The sequence below is a fragment of the Microcaecilia unicolor genome, chromosome 11, assembly GCF_901765095.1.
Source record: "Microcaecilia unicolor chromosome 11, aMicUni1.1, whole genome shotgun sequence".
NCBI lineage: Eukaryota > Metazoa > Chordata > Amphibia > Gymnophiona > Siphonopidae > Microcaecilia > Microcaecilia unicolor.
Window position 1 is genome coordinate 48550562 of NC_044041.1, and position 14381 is coordinate 48564942.

Genomic DNA, 14381 nt, shown 5'->3' on the forward strand with positions numbered 1-14381 from the left:
AAAGGTACGGGGGGGGGGGGCAGGAAGGAAACAGGGCAGACGGGAGAGGAGAGGAGGGTTGCTGCACATGGTGGAAGAAAGGGAGAGGAGGGTTGCTGGATGGAGGGAAGGGGAGAGGAGGGTTGCTGGACATGGTGGAAGAAGGGGAGAGGAGGGTTGCTCGATGGAGGGAAGGAAGGGGAGAGGAGGGTTGCTGGACATGGTGGAAGAAGGGGAGAGGAGGGTTGCTGGATGGAGGGTAGGGGAGAGGAGGGTTGCTGGACATGGTGGAAGAAGGGGAGAGGAGGGTTGCTGGATGGAGGGAAGGGGAGAGGAGGGTTGCTGGACATGGTGGAAGAAGGGGAGAGGAGAGGGCAGGGGAGAGGAGGGTTGCTGGATGGAGGGAAGGGGAGAGGAGGGTTGCTGGACATGGTGGAAGAAGGGGAGAGGAGAGTTGCTGGACATGGGTGGATGGAGGGGAGGGTAGGGGGGAGAGGAGGGTTGCTGGACATGGAGGGGGAGGGAGGAGTGAGGAAGGAAATGAGATAACAGAAAAGGAAGAGAGTAGAAAAACTGCAAATGGTTGAAGAAAATAGGCAAAAGCTGGATCCACTGGACAGTCAAGTTTGCGGAGGACCCAGCTTTTACTTACGGATGTAGGACAAGAAATGAAGAAGAAAGGCGGAAAGTAAACAAATAAATGGAAAGGAAGCCCTGGAAACGGATTTAAGAGGACAGATAGCAGCAGAATCGGATACTGGGCCAGCACAATCAGAAAAGCAAAGTCACCAGACAACAAAGGTAGAAAAGATCATTTTATTTTCATTATAGTGTTTGGAATATGTCCACTTTGAGAATTAGGTGTTCAACATTAAAAGTTTATTTACTTATTTATGACATTTTATCCCATTAAACATGAATTCGGATGTTTTGTGGCTCTACATGAGAATTGTGATATTATGATCCCTTGTTTCAATATTGTTGACGGTCTGCATTTTCCGTATGGGTGGTATATTAGTGTATTAGGTTCTGCCCAGTGTAATATTTATGGTACAGTAAGGTTCAGAGTGTGTTTTTGCACAAAGTTGTGCATAGTGTTTTGCAGTTGAGCGATTGTGGTTAGTATATGCTTTGAGCAACCACTTTATTGTTTGACATATGATACATAGCTAATATCTAAATTTAATAAAAGGTATTAATTGTGACATTTATTTATTTTTTTTTCTGTGTGTGATCAGACAATTATGGATTTAAGCTCCACCCCTGGCCCCACCCCTAACCCACCCCCTTTAGCCTCCCCAAACAGTTGGGCCACCGACCGCCTATGATCCCTAGGCTCTGCCAGCTGAAGAATCTAGCACTGCTCTTCACTCCGGCTGCTTATTTCTCTCGTCGCGCTTGTTCGGTTTCAAAACCGAGTATGCGCCTGAGGGGAAAAGCAGCCACTCGGCATGGTGATAGAGGCAGAGTGAAGAGAAGCACTGGAGGGGGGCCTGGCATTGGAGTTTTCTCTCTCCTGCTCCTGTCGGGAAGTGATCACCCAGTCCTGTCGGGAGCAGGAGAGAGAGAGAGAGAGAGAGACCCCAGCGCCAGGCTCACCTTGGAGGTCGGGCCCGGGGAATTTTTTTCCCCCTCTCGGAAGTCTTGGTGTGCATAGTTTTCTCTGGGTCAAGTCAAGCCACTGAAATAGGAGATGTAAGACAATATAGGCACTTTATATACACTTTCCCTCAGGCAACTTTCGAAAAACAAACTTCTCAATTGGCTTAAGCTTGAAAAACTTCCCAAAGCTGTAAGAGGAAATGCACCCCAGTATTTCACAAATAAAGCAGATTTTTAAAAGCTGCCTTAGTATTGTTACATGTAGCCAGGAGAAGTATATGAAACAGATAAGAAAATATTTAACTTATTAATGGGTTTCTGAACCATGTTAAAATCCCTTCTCAGAAAGAGGATCTGTTAATACTTGTAATCCCTTGTTTACTGGTTCAGTTCACCACTGCGCTCTCCTCTGTTCACCGTCTGGCATCTCCACCCAATCCCCAAAGAATAATAATAAAACGATGAAGACATGGGGAAGACAAACAAGAGATGTCATTTTGGAAAAGGTCAAAAGACCCCTTACAGAGTGCAGTTTTGAATATTTCTGTTGAAAATCGCCTTTTAACATTGTCAGAGGGTTGGTGACACATCATTTTGGGCGGTGTATTTCTCTGAGTGATACAGTCCACTGGGGAAATTTCACATCTTGCTTCTCTTAAGTGTCAACAGTGACATTTGAAAATGCAAACAATCTGGAAAACAAGCTGAAACCAGGAACCCATAAAACTAAACTCAGCGTGAAAAAATTGTGCTACAGCTGCCAACTTTCAAATGATATGAAAGAATCCCTCTTTATGAGAAGTAATTCTATGTGTACAGAGCCAGGAGTGTTTCAGCTTTTAGTGGTCGATTAGTTGGTATGTGCTGTCATTTTAAAATGACACGAAAACATTAGCAATGTTTGTTAAATTGTTATGGGTGATTTCCCATCCAAAATCACACAAAAGACCTGATGAAATAAGGTTTCATCATTCATATTGTTTTAGGGGGTGCTGTTCCCCAAATGTATAAAAGTTTGTACATTGTAGTAAAATTTAATAAGGCTGCATGTTAAACACTGTGGTTAACATGTAATTTATTAGGGTTGATTAAAAAAAAAATTAATCGCAGCTAATAAAATTAATCATGTCACACCATCTCCCTTCTGCCCCTCCCAGCATCTCCCCCTCTTTCCTTCCTGTCTCTCTTCCCTCACGCATTGACCTGATCTGTCCCTCCCTGCCCACAGTTTGACAGCTCCCCCATTCTCAATTCCTCCCCAGTCTACCTTAAATTTAGGCTTCTCTTGGTCACTGGCCTTGGCAACCATACTCATACACCTCCTGTAGAATGTTCTGGAAATCTCCCTCTGATCCATCTACCTCCTTTGATGCAACTTTCTGTTTCCACCCAAAAATTTAGTAAAGTGTACATGTTATAAAAATATAAGGGATACGTTTATAAAGCTTTTTGCCTGTGTAAAGCCTGTTGCTAAAACAGCATACCTACACACTCAGCCCCCTGTTCACTAAGCTGCACTAGCAACTGCCGTGTGCTAATGCCGACACAGCCCATTCACTTTGGAGTAACTTTGCTAAGGGTGTGCAGCTGAAAAATTGTCATTGTGTTTCATTTCTGATGTCATTTATGGAAATTTTCATTTTGTTTAGTTTTTTAAAGTTACAAGCACAATTATAGTAGTATGCAGGCTTTTGGAAACAATGAGGGGCATTTTCGAAAGGGACGTCTACATTTCGATTTGGACGTCCTTGAAAAATGTCCCAATCCAGGGGTGGGGAAACCTGTACTTTCAAAACAAGATGGGCGTCCATCTTTCATTTTGAAAATACCATCATGGACATCCAAATCCTTAAATTTGGTTGTCCTTAAAGATGGACATCCCTAGACATAGTCGTCTCTGATTTTCAGCGATTTTTGAAACCAAGGACGTCCATCACAGAAACGACCAAATGCAAATCATTTGGTCGTGGGAGGAGCCAGCATTTGTAGTGCACTGGTCCCCCTGACATGCCAGGACACCAACTGGGCACCTTAGGGGGCACTGCAGTGGACTTCATAAATTGCTCCCAGGTACATAGCTCCCTTACCTTGTGTGCTGAGCCCCCCCAACCCCCTCTCAAAACCCACTACCCACAACTGTACACCACTACCATAGTCCGGGCAAGTCATTTAACCCTCCATTGCCCCAGGTACAAAATAAGTACCTGTATATATGTAAACCGCTTTGACTATAGTTGCAAAATACCACAGAAAAGTGATATATCAAGTCCCATTTCCCTTTCCCTTACGTGTGAAGGGGGGCACCTAGATGTGGGTACAGTGGGTTTGTGGTGGGTTCTGGAGGGCTCGCTGTTTCCTTCACAAACCTAACAGGTAGGGGGGGGATGGGGCTGGGTCCACCTGTCTGAAGTGCACTCACCCACTAAAACTGCTCCAGGGACCTGCATACTGCTGTGATGGAGCTGAGTATGACATCTGAGGCTGGCATAGAGGCTGGCACAAAATATTTTTAAAGATGTTTTTTGAGGGTGGGAGGGGGTTAGTGACCAACAGGGGAGTAACGGGAGGTCATTCCCGATTCTCTCTGGTGGTCATCTGCTCATTTTGTGCACCTTTTTGTGCCTTAGTCGAAATAAAAACAGGTCCGGGTGAAAACGTCCAAGTGCTCGTCAGGGACGTCCTTCTTTTTTTCGATTATGGGTCAAGGACGTCCAAGTGTTAGGCATGCCCAAGTCCCGCCTTCGCTACTCTTCCGACACGCCCCCTTAAGCTTTGGGAGTGCAGTTGGGGACGTCCAAAATCAGCTTTCAATTATACCAATTTGGATGACCCTGGGAGAAGGACGTCCATTTTCCGATTTATGTCAAAAGATGGGCGTCCTTCTCTTTCGAAAATGAGCCCAAATGTGTCAATAGTACCCACTTTTTCAGGAGAATGTGCACTATCAAACAAGTAAAGATGTGTAGCTAGAAAATTTTTGAATTCTTGTACATTTTACTTCATTTAGAGGCCATTTTACCAAGTTCAACTAAAAAGTTGCCAGCGCTGTTGTCAGCGCGTGGTTTTTCTGTGTGCTGCAGCCACTTTTAGTGCGGTAGTAAAATGGTTGCATTTCCATATATTTCTTTAATGGCCACATGCTAATTTCCTAATTAGTGGATGGCCATTACCGCGGAAGCCTTTACAACACCTATTTTGTTGGCGTTAAGGGCTCCCAAGCTAACCCTGTGGTAATCAGGCAGTGTGCAGCAATGTGCCTGCATTACCTGATTAGCGCAGGGCATGCCTACTCTCCACCCATAGCTACACCTCCCATACTAAAAAATAAAGAATATTTTTCAGTATGGGATTAGCGTGTGCTGATGGGGACACTACCATGGGACACCTCAGTGTGTCGTGCAGCAGTGTTTTTCGCCATGTGGTAGGCGTGTCCTTGTGCCTACCATACCTTAGAAAAAGGGTCCCTTAATGTTTTAATTACTTTGGGGACCTTTTACAGAGCGGCGGTAAGCCCAACGTGGGCTAGCCACTAGCTCTTTCAGGACTGCTGCTGGCCCAATGCAGCTGCCGGTGGTAGCAGGGGCGTAGCCAGACTTCGGCGGGAGGGGGTCCAGAGCCTGAGGTGAAGGGGCACATTTTAGCCCCCCCGGCGCCGCCGACCCCCCCGCCATTGCCGAATCCCCCCACCACCAACTTTGACCCCCCCCCCGCCAATGACCCTCTCAACTAGAACGAAGCCTTGCGCGGGATTGGGAAGAAGAGTACCTCGGTTCGGCTGGCGGGGGTTGGAGTCCCCCGCCAGCAAAGGTATGCGATGGCGGATTGGCAGCAGGAGGGGGAGTCGAGAGGATCATCGGCAGGGGGGTCCAGGGGCAAATCTACGGGGGCCCAGGCCCCCGTGGCCCCATAGTGGCTACGCTACTGGGCGGTAGTCCCACCCTGAGCACGCACCATTTCCGGGGGAAAAAGAAAACCCATGGAAATGGCTTGCACGGTGGTAACCTAGTGGTAACTGGATATTGCCACGTGCGGCCCAGTTACTACCTGGTTAGCGCAGGAGCCCTTATCGCCACCTCAGTGGGTGGTGGTAAGGGTTCCCCATCGCATGGCCATGTGGTAAGAGTTCTCTTACCACATGGCTATGTGTGCTGGGGGCTTTTTTACCCACTGCGCTAAAAAGGGCCCTGGTGTGCGGGAAAAACGGCCTCCGCTGCCAGTGCAGGGCCATTTTTCCAGCAGTTTCTGTGCGTGCTATTTCACTTTGTTTAGACTCATTTTTGTGGGTGCCAAAAATTTTAGCGTGCAATAAAATGGAACGAAAAGAAATGCACATCCCTATAAAAGAGGCCAAGCCACAACGCCTGAACTCAAGAGATCAAGGAATAAAGCACAAAGAAAAGCAGCAGCTTAGAATACTATCATTACAGTCAACGAAACCAGCAAACTGTAGCTCTAATTCGCAACAAACCCCCTTTAAACCCACTTGTAATAAACGACTGAGAGTTTATGGTGATTATGAGGAAGCAGGCTTAGCTTCAATCTTCGCAAATAGAAACAAGTGATTTGCTTCCCCTGAAGTGAGATTTAGCACTTCTCGGGAAATTTTAAACAAGAAATTGCACCAGTAGACAAATCCTGCAGCTGAAGCTCTGTTTCATCTGAATGATTTTGCTCATTTCTGGGAATACTCTGATTTACAGGGCTGTTCTTATGAAAAAAATCAGCATTTTTTACATTTTCATTTCACTGGGGGGGGGGGGGGGGGGGGGGTTTGAATATTTTATTTTGTTTTGTCAATATCATTTTAATGTGCATAACAATCCTGTCCCATTAGGAGTCAGAGACTTATGAATGTAATTGAGGGAAAAGATCTAAGGTGGTGCATGGGATTGGGAACCAATTGCCACTGAAGGTTTTTTTATGAGCAGCCAAGAGGGGGCAGGAGAGAGCATGCTGAGGGCCTCAGGCAGGATCAATTTTAATTTAATTTACTACTACTACTACTTATCATTTCTATAGTGCTACGTACGCAGTGCTGTACACTGAACATATAAGAGATAGGCCCTGCTCCACACAGTTTACAATCTAATCAAGACAGATGAACAGGACAAATAAGGGATTAGGGAATTACTTAAATTGGGAATTATAAAACAGACATGGGTACTGAACAAGTGAATAGAAGTTAGGAGTTAAAAGCAGTCTCAAAAAGTGGGTTTTTAGCCTAGATTTGAAGATGGCCAGAGCTGGAGCTTGATGTACTGATTCAGGCAGTCTATTCCAGGCATATGGGATATTTATGAATTGCACCATACTACTACTACTAGTACTATTTAACATTTCTAGGGAATCTGAATGATGTACAAAACGATATAATGCATAAAAACAAACAAGTAGATGATCTGCAATATCACAGATAGGCAACAAGCCAGCAGATTGGTAGTTTGAAGAATCTAATTTTGTTTATTTGTTTATTTATAAATTTTAAGCTTTACATTTATGCAAAATACATAAATCATAGAATTTACAGAAAGGTATGGTAAAATAATAGTAATATTTTTATCCAGGCAATATAAAAAAATATCAGTTAGTCCACATTAACGGGATCCAAGAACTAGGAACTTAAAGTATTTATAACAGAATTACATTTGTGTAAGAAAACATTTTCTAAGGGATGGAAGGGATTAGAGTTAACGCAGCCGATTTAGCGTATGAGCCAGGGCTAATGCCAGGTTACTCTTTACTAACAATAAATTCTAACAACTTTCCCGGGTCAAAAAATATATAATTATTGGATTCCAAAGAAATATAACATTTACAGGGGAACTTAAGTATAAAGGTCCCTCCCAAATGAAGGACCCTTCCCTTCATCGCTAAAAAGTCTTTTCTTCGTTTTTGAGTATCTCTGGAGAGATCAGGGAAAACTTGTATTTTAGACCCAAGGAAAGGAGTACTGATGTGACGGAAAAAAAGTCTAAATATATTATTTCGGTCCAGCTCTAGGGCAAATGACACCAGCAATGTTGTCCTTTCAGTAATAACTTCCAATGAACTCTCGAGGAATTGTGTTCAATTTAAATCAGGTTGAGTGATTTGAACTGTTCTTCCCGTTCTGGCTCTAGAAATATACTGCACTTTAGTTAATGGAGGAAAACTTTCTGAGGGTAGCCCCAGAACTTCAACAAAGTATTTCTTTAACATTTCTTTAGCAGGAACAAGAGGAGACTTAGGAAAATTCAAAAATCGTAGATTACTCCTTCTCAATTGATTCTCCATATACTCAATTTTTCTTTTTTTGGAATGAAGAATCTAATTTTATTCACCACATAAAAACTAACACATGCATCTGAGTTTAACATGTGTTAGTTACCTTTTATGTGGTGAATAAAACTGGATCCTTCTTACTACCAGTCTGCTGGCTTGTTGCCAAAGCAATACAATTACATCAAAATAATATATATAATGGCTTTTGGAAATGTTGTTGATTTGGAGGGGGAGGGAGTGTCTCAGGGTGTGGCAAATTCACAACAAACAAAAACTCACCTGCATTGTGTTGTTTAAGGTTGAAAATGATAGAAAAAGAAAACAAGAAATCTGTTGTGTTTTACCTGTATCAAAAAAATAACAGGCCCATTTTAAATTGACAGCTTAACATATGTATTTTTTCTCTAATTAGATATTACCATTTTGTCAATAAGAATTTGAAAACTGAGTCCCAGCCTATTTCAGGAACAAACTAAACATGTTTATCTCTTTTTGCAATCTTTGTGTATTTATTTATGGACTTCTAAAAGAAAATAGATAGCCTGAGTTGATGCCAAAATGAATTTCTTTACCTAGATCATTGTTGTGTGATTGATTCATTGTATTATCTATCTATCTATCTATCTATCTATCTATCTATCTATCTATCTATCTATCTATCTATCTATCTATCTATCTCACTGGTATTTTCTATCAGTCTATTTATCTATCTAATTTCTAGCCTGCCTATAACTAGGCAGGCTATAAAAATATCTATATAATTAAAACAACATTACAAAACATTAAAAACGGCATAGACAAACAATCCTTGATACTACTACCAAATAGATGCTAGAGATGTACATTCATTTTAAACAACATGGGGCAATGTCTATGGCATGTCCCATATCACTTCATGTCATTTTCTGACTGAAACAACAGAAAAAACCCTCAAACGTTGGTTTTTTCATATGTTATTAATAGTGTGCACCCCTTCTGAAAGAGAGCGTGTTCTTTCCCAAAAGTGCACTTTACCAACGATATTGCTCCCATACCAAAACAAAAACAAAACCCCTGATAAAAAAGGACAACAGGGTGACGAAAATGATAGTGGGGATGGGACGACTTTCCTATGAAGAGAGGCTGAGAAGGCTAGGGCTTTTCAGCTTGGAGAAGAGACGGCTGAGGGGAGATATGATAGAAGTGTATAAAATAATGAGTGGAATGGATCGGGTGGATGTGAAGCGACTGTTCACGCTATCCAAAAATACTAGGACTAGAGGGCATGAGTTGAAGCTACAGTGTGGTAAATTTAAAACGAATCGGAGAAAATTTTTCTTCACCCAACGTGTAATTAGACTCTGGAATTCGTTGCCGGAGAACGTGGTACGGGCGGTTAGCTTGACGGAGTTTAAAAAGGGGTTAGATAGATTCCTAAAGGACAAGTCCATAGACCGCTATTAAATGGACTTGGAAAAATTCCGCATTTTTAGGTATAACTTGTCTGGAATGTTTTTACGTTTGGGGAGTGTGCCAGGTGCCCTTGACCTGGATTGGCCACTGTCGGTGACAGGATGCTGGGCTAGATGGACCTTTGGTCTTTCCCAGTATGGCACTACTTATGTACTTATGTACTTAACATGAAGTTCCTGTAAACAACATGAGAAACAATACAAAACAAACATTTTTGGGCTGCACACCTCATTAATATGCATTTCTGATGCTATTTCATTTTCTACACTTTGAGAAGGCCTGTCATTGAGGGCCTTTTAACTAAGTCGTGTAGACGCCTAAGCACACCCAACGCATGCCGAAATGGAGTTACTGCCCGACTACCATGTGGCTCTTGCGGTAATTTAATTTTTGGCACGCGTCCGCTACACGCATCTGAAAAATATTTTTTATTTTCTGGTGCCTGAAGCGGATGTGCGCCAAGTGGCATCTGACGCACGTAGGTCATTGCCACCCAAATTCTTTACCGCTAGGTCTATGGCTGGCGGTAAGGTCTCAGACCCAAAATGGATGCGCAGCAATTTTGATTTTGCCGCACGTCCATTTTCGGCAAAAAAGGCCTTTTTTACAGATTGCGCTGAAAAATGATTCTGCGCATGCCCAAAACACTACAGTAGGCCATTTTTCAGCGCGCCTTTATAAAAGGACCCCTCAGTTTGCAGCTATGGCATTAGCCTCCTTCATTTGGGTAGGATTGTGGACGTGAAACCTTTCTCAGGTCCATTGCTCTGAGTGCAGAACTCAAGATTGTGACTTCCCTAGTGTGCACCAGCTAACTCTCTGAGAAACTGCTTGTTTATTTTGGAAATCCAAATCATCGGCATTGCTCTGTACTTCTTGCATACACGTCCTTGGGTGAGAAATAATGAATAAACGACTGTAGTAGAGCGTTACACAAAACTGAGAGCTATCGATGCTGTTACTGCAGTATGCATTGATTCCAAGATGAACCTTCATGCTCAGTTAAACCTAAGAAACATTTGAAATAGAAGCCAATTGGATTTTCATGGATCTTTGGCTGTTTGTGCCTTATAAGAGGAAACTATTGAAGATCAATGCTTGTAAATTAGAACTTTTTCTGTGGTAGTACCTGATCTTTCCTTGCTTTTTACACCTCTTTGTTACATTTTTTGACAGTAAATAAAAATTTGTCACTTGAAAGGAAATCCTGGCTTTCAAAAATGGTATATTTACTTATTTATACTTTGATCTCTGGGTAAATGGCTGATTGTCTTTTGCAGGGGGCTTCTCAACCCTCTCCTGGAGGCACACCTGGCCAGTTTGCTCTTCGAAACTATCACAACGAATGTGCATGAGACCAGTGGCGTAGCCAGACTTGACATTTTGGGTGGGCCCAGAGCTAATATGGGTGGGCACTATGTAAATAGGTATGAATAGTGTTTCTTGGGATACTACAAAAAAATGCCTTAGAATACACTTGATGATGGATTTCTAAGTAGTCTGCCCAACAGCTGCCCTGTATCAATATAAACCACATACATACTTAATGAAAAAAAAACTGTATTTTTGAATATAGTTACTTTATGCCATATCTAACTTGACCAGACATAAGGCCATCCCCATAGCCAGCATCAGCCCTTCCCTTCTGTACTTTTTTTTTAATTTTAACCTGGGAACTGAGCCCACCCCCACCCAGAAACCAACTAACATTAAAATTCATTGTTGGTGGGTTTCTGGGTGGGGGTGAGCTCTTCACTGCCTAGGGAAACAAAAGGTATATTTAATGATTAAATATACCTTTTTTTCCCTAAGCAGTGAAGAGCCCACCACCACCACTACACTGTACATGTTTAAAAAAAAAATAGGTATTTTATCTGAGGAGCTGGGCTTCAGTTTTCCAAATTTGCGTGCAGTGTGCACGTTTTGCAGCAGCAGACTCGCCATAGAGCACTATCCTCAAGAAAGCCGCAAAACTTCTGGCTGATTTTTCCTGTGGCGCTAATGTGCGCAACACGGGGACACTGGGGGGCAAGTAAGGAAAGGCAAGGGTGATGGACAGTGAGAAGGAGCCATGCACCGATGGCAGATTTTTTACTGCGGCACTGGTGTGCGCGCCGCAAGTGCGCTTGGGGCAAAGCAAGGCAGGGCCCTGACAGTGAGGCCGACGTCGGAGTGAGAGCAGCAGTGATGTGTGATGCTAGTGAGGCTGACGTCGAAGTAAGAGCAGCAGCGCTAGCGATGTGACGCTAGAGTGACCGACTTCCCTAGAGTGGACCCAACCCATACACACACAAAAAAATAAACACGAGCGAGGACAGGAGAGCTGCTGCTTTTCTGCGAACTACAGCAGAACTAAAGGCTGTCCAGTGTCCACTCCCAATGCAGTCTGGTGCCTGTCAGGCAAACTGGGTGGGCCTGAGCTGAGATTGGGTGGGCCTAGGCCCACCCAGGCCCACCCGTAGCTACACCCCTGCATGAGACGACAAATTTGGATATGTTGGAGACTCATTATTTGCAAACCTCTTATGTGTATTCATTTTGACAATCCTGAAAAACAACTGACTAGGTGTGCCTTCAGGAGAGGCTTGAGAAGCATTGGTCTACTGATCAGCATAGCGCTCACTGTATGGAGCAAAGCTTTATCTAGATAATTAAATTGTGCATGGGTAATACAATACTATTATTACAGAAGGGTTTTAATATGATATTCTTATCCCAGGTAAACATTTCAGTGACCTCTACTGAGGGTGGACTCTGTGTTTCTTCTAAGGTTACAAACTCGGGGGGGGGGGGGGAGGGGGAAATGGGTTTGATATTCAAAGTGATTTAAATAGTCAGAAACAGCTTCTGGCTGTTTAAATCATTTGTCCAGGGCTAACTGGGCATATTCAGCAGCATTATAACGGACAGAGCTGTTGAAAATGTCCAGTTAGCACCTAAGTAATGAACTCAACAAAAAAGTACACATGCAGGCTTATTTTCGAAAGAGAAGGACGCCCATCTTTCTACACAAATCGCAAGATGGGAATCCTTCATACAGAATCGTCCCAAATCGGCATAATCAAAAGCTGATTTTGGGCGTCCTCAACTGCTTTCTGTCGCGGGGACGACCAAAGTTCATGGGGGCATGTCGGAGGCGTAGAGAAGGCGGGACGGGGGAGTGCCTAACACATGGTCGTCCTTGACCGATAATGGAAAAAAGACGAACACTTGGACGACTTTACCTGGTCCTTTTTTCTTACGACCAAGCCACAAAAATGTGCCCTAAATGACCAGATGACCACCGGAGAGAATCGGGGATGACCTCTCCTTACTCCCCCAGTGGTCACTAACCCCCTCCCATCCTCAAAAAATTTATTCAAGCCTCAATGCCAGCTTCAAATATCATACCCAGCCCCATGACAGCAGTATAGTATGCAGGTCCCTGGAGCAGTTTTAGTGGGTACTGCAGTGCACTTCAGGCAGGCGGACCCAGGCCCATCCCCCCTACCTGTTTTAAGGTTTGAATGCTGGACAGTCCAATTACATAACTGTGACTCTCCTACATTTTAAGAAGCAACCGTGGGAGGCTTTGACTTTATTAGGTGAAGCCTGAGAACTCCATACCTCTTGTAATGTTTGTACCATGCTGTGCACAATAAAGGACATCGGGTGTACTGATAGAACTTTCTGTTTTCTTTATTGCTAATATGTATTTGTCAGTTATGCGCATAAATATTCAGAATGCTAACATATTTGTGTGTACATGCCAGATACATGACTCTGTACTGTTTTTTTTAAATATGCCTAGAAATTACATAGCACATATTTGCAAGTAGGCATGCAGATGGGTAGACTCTGGGTGGAACCCACATTTACATGTGTAACTTAGAGAATATTCTAAATTATGTGCATATCACCGCAGTTAAGTCCATATAGATGCCTATTTTCCTTTATAGAATTATTGTTGTTTATTGTCTACATGTATAATAAAACATTGTACAATTGAAACAAACATCAAGACAGAGCATAAAATAAATACAATTATGAAAATACCACCTAAATACAATCACACATCTTCAGGATCTACCTGTCATACAATTAGCTGAACATAATTCATTACATAGATTAATGTTCCCATATTTCATTCATTTATAAGATTGATACCAAAAGCTTGCTGAAAAAGAATTGTCTTTAACATCTTCTTAAACACAGAGATGGACTGCAGAGAATGAACATAAGTTCCCCATACTGGGGCAGACAGAAGGTCCATCAAGTCTAGCATCCTGTCTCCAACAGTGGCCAATCCAGGACACAAATACCTGGCAAGATCCCGAAAAAGTACAAAACATTTTGTGCTGCTTATCCCAGAAATAAGCAGGAGATTTTCCCCAAGTCCATTTTAATAATGGTCTATGGACTTTTCCTTTAGGAAGTCAGCCAAACCTTTTTTAAACCCCGCTAAGCTAACTGCTTTTACCACATTCTCTGGCAACGAATTCCGGAGTTTAATTACACGTTGAGTGAAGAAAAATGTTCTCCGATTCGTTTTAAATTTACTACTTTGTAGCTTCATCACATGCCTCCTAGTCCTAGTATTTTTGGAAAGAGTAAACAGACGCTTCACATCTTACCTGCTCCACTCCACTCCACAAGGTAATTCATTCCTTAATTTTGGCTCAGCTATCTAAAGAATCTTAACCCTTCATTCCTGAAGTTTAAGCAATCCGAATGAAGGTACATCAAGTAATAGTTGAAGAAATAGTGTTTGTTAAAACCTATACCAGATTCTAAACTCGACCAGTAACCAATGTAAGCTATTAGTGTAGCAGGATAAATACTTAACTGGGTAAGTTAAACTGGATGAAGAGAGGACTGCTTTTTATGTGGTCCGTCTGTGAGTCGGCACCCAGTTTATAAAATGACTCCGTAGGCATAATTTAGCTAACTGGCTGGATATCTATCAATATTAACCTCAATACAGTATGAGCAAATAATCAAACATGAGTTCCTTGTAGATTTATTTTGTCAGGTGCTATTGCCATAAATAGTTTCTCCAGAAGTGTTTCAATTTAAGATGTTTTGCATTAACCACGAGTTTGGCCTGA

At 42.7% G+C, this 14381-nt stretch overlaps 1 protein-coding gene across 3 annotated transcripts in view; it reads left to right on the plus strand.

Moving 5' to 3' along the window:
* Positions 1-14381, plus strand: part of ADGRD1 (adhesion G protein-coupled receptor D1) — a 428743-nt gene that overhangs the window by 241212 nt on the left and 173150 nt on the right. The gene's annotated exons all lie outside the window — the stretch shown is intronic.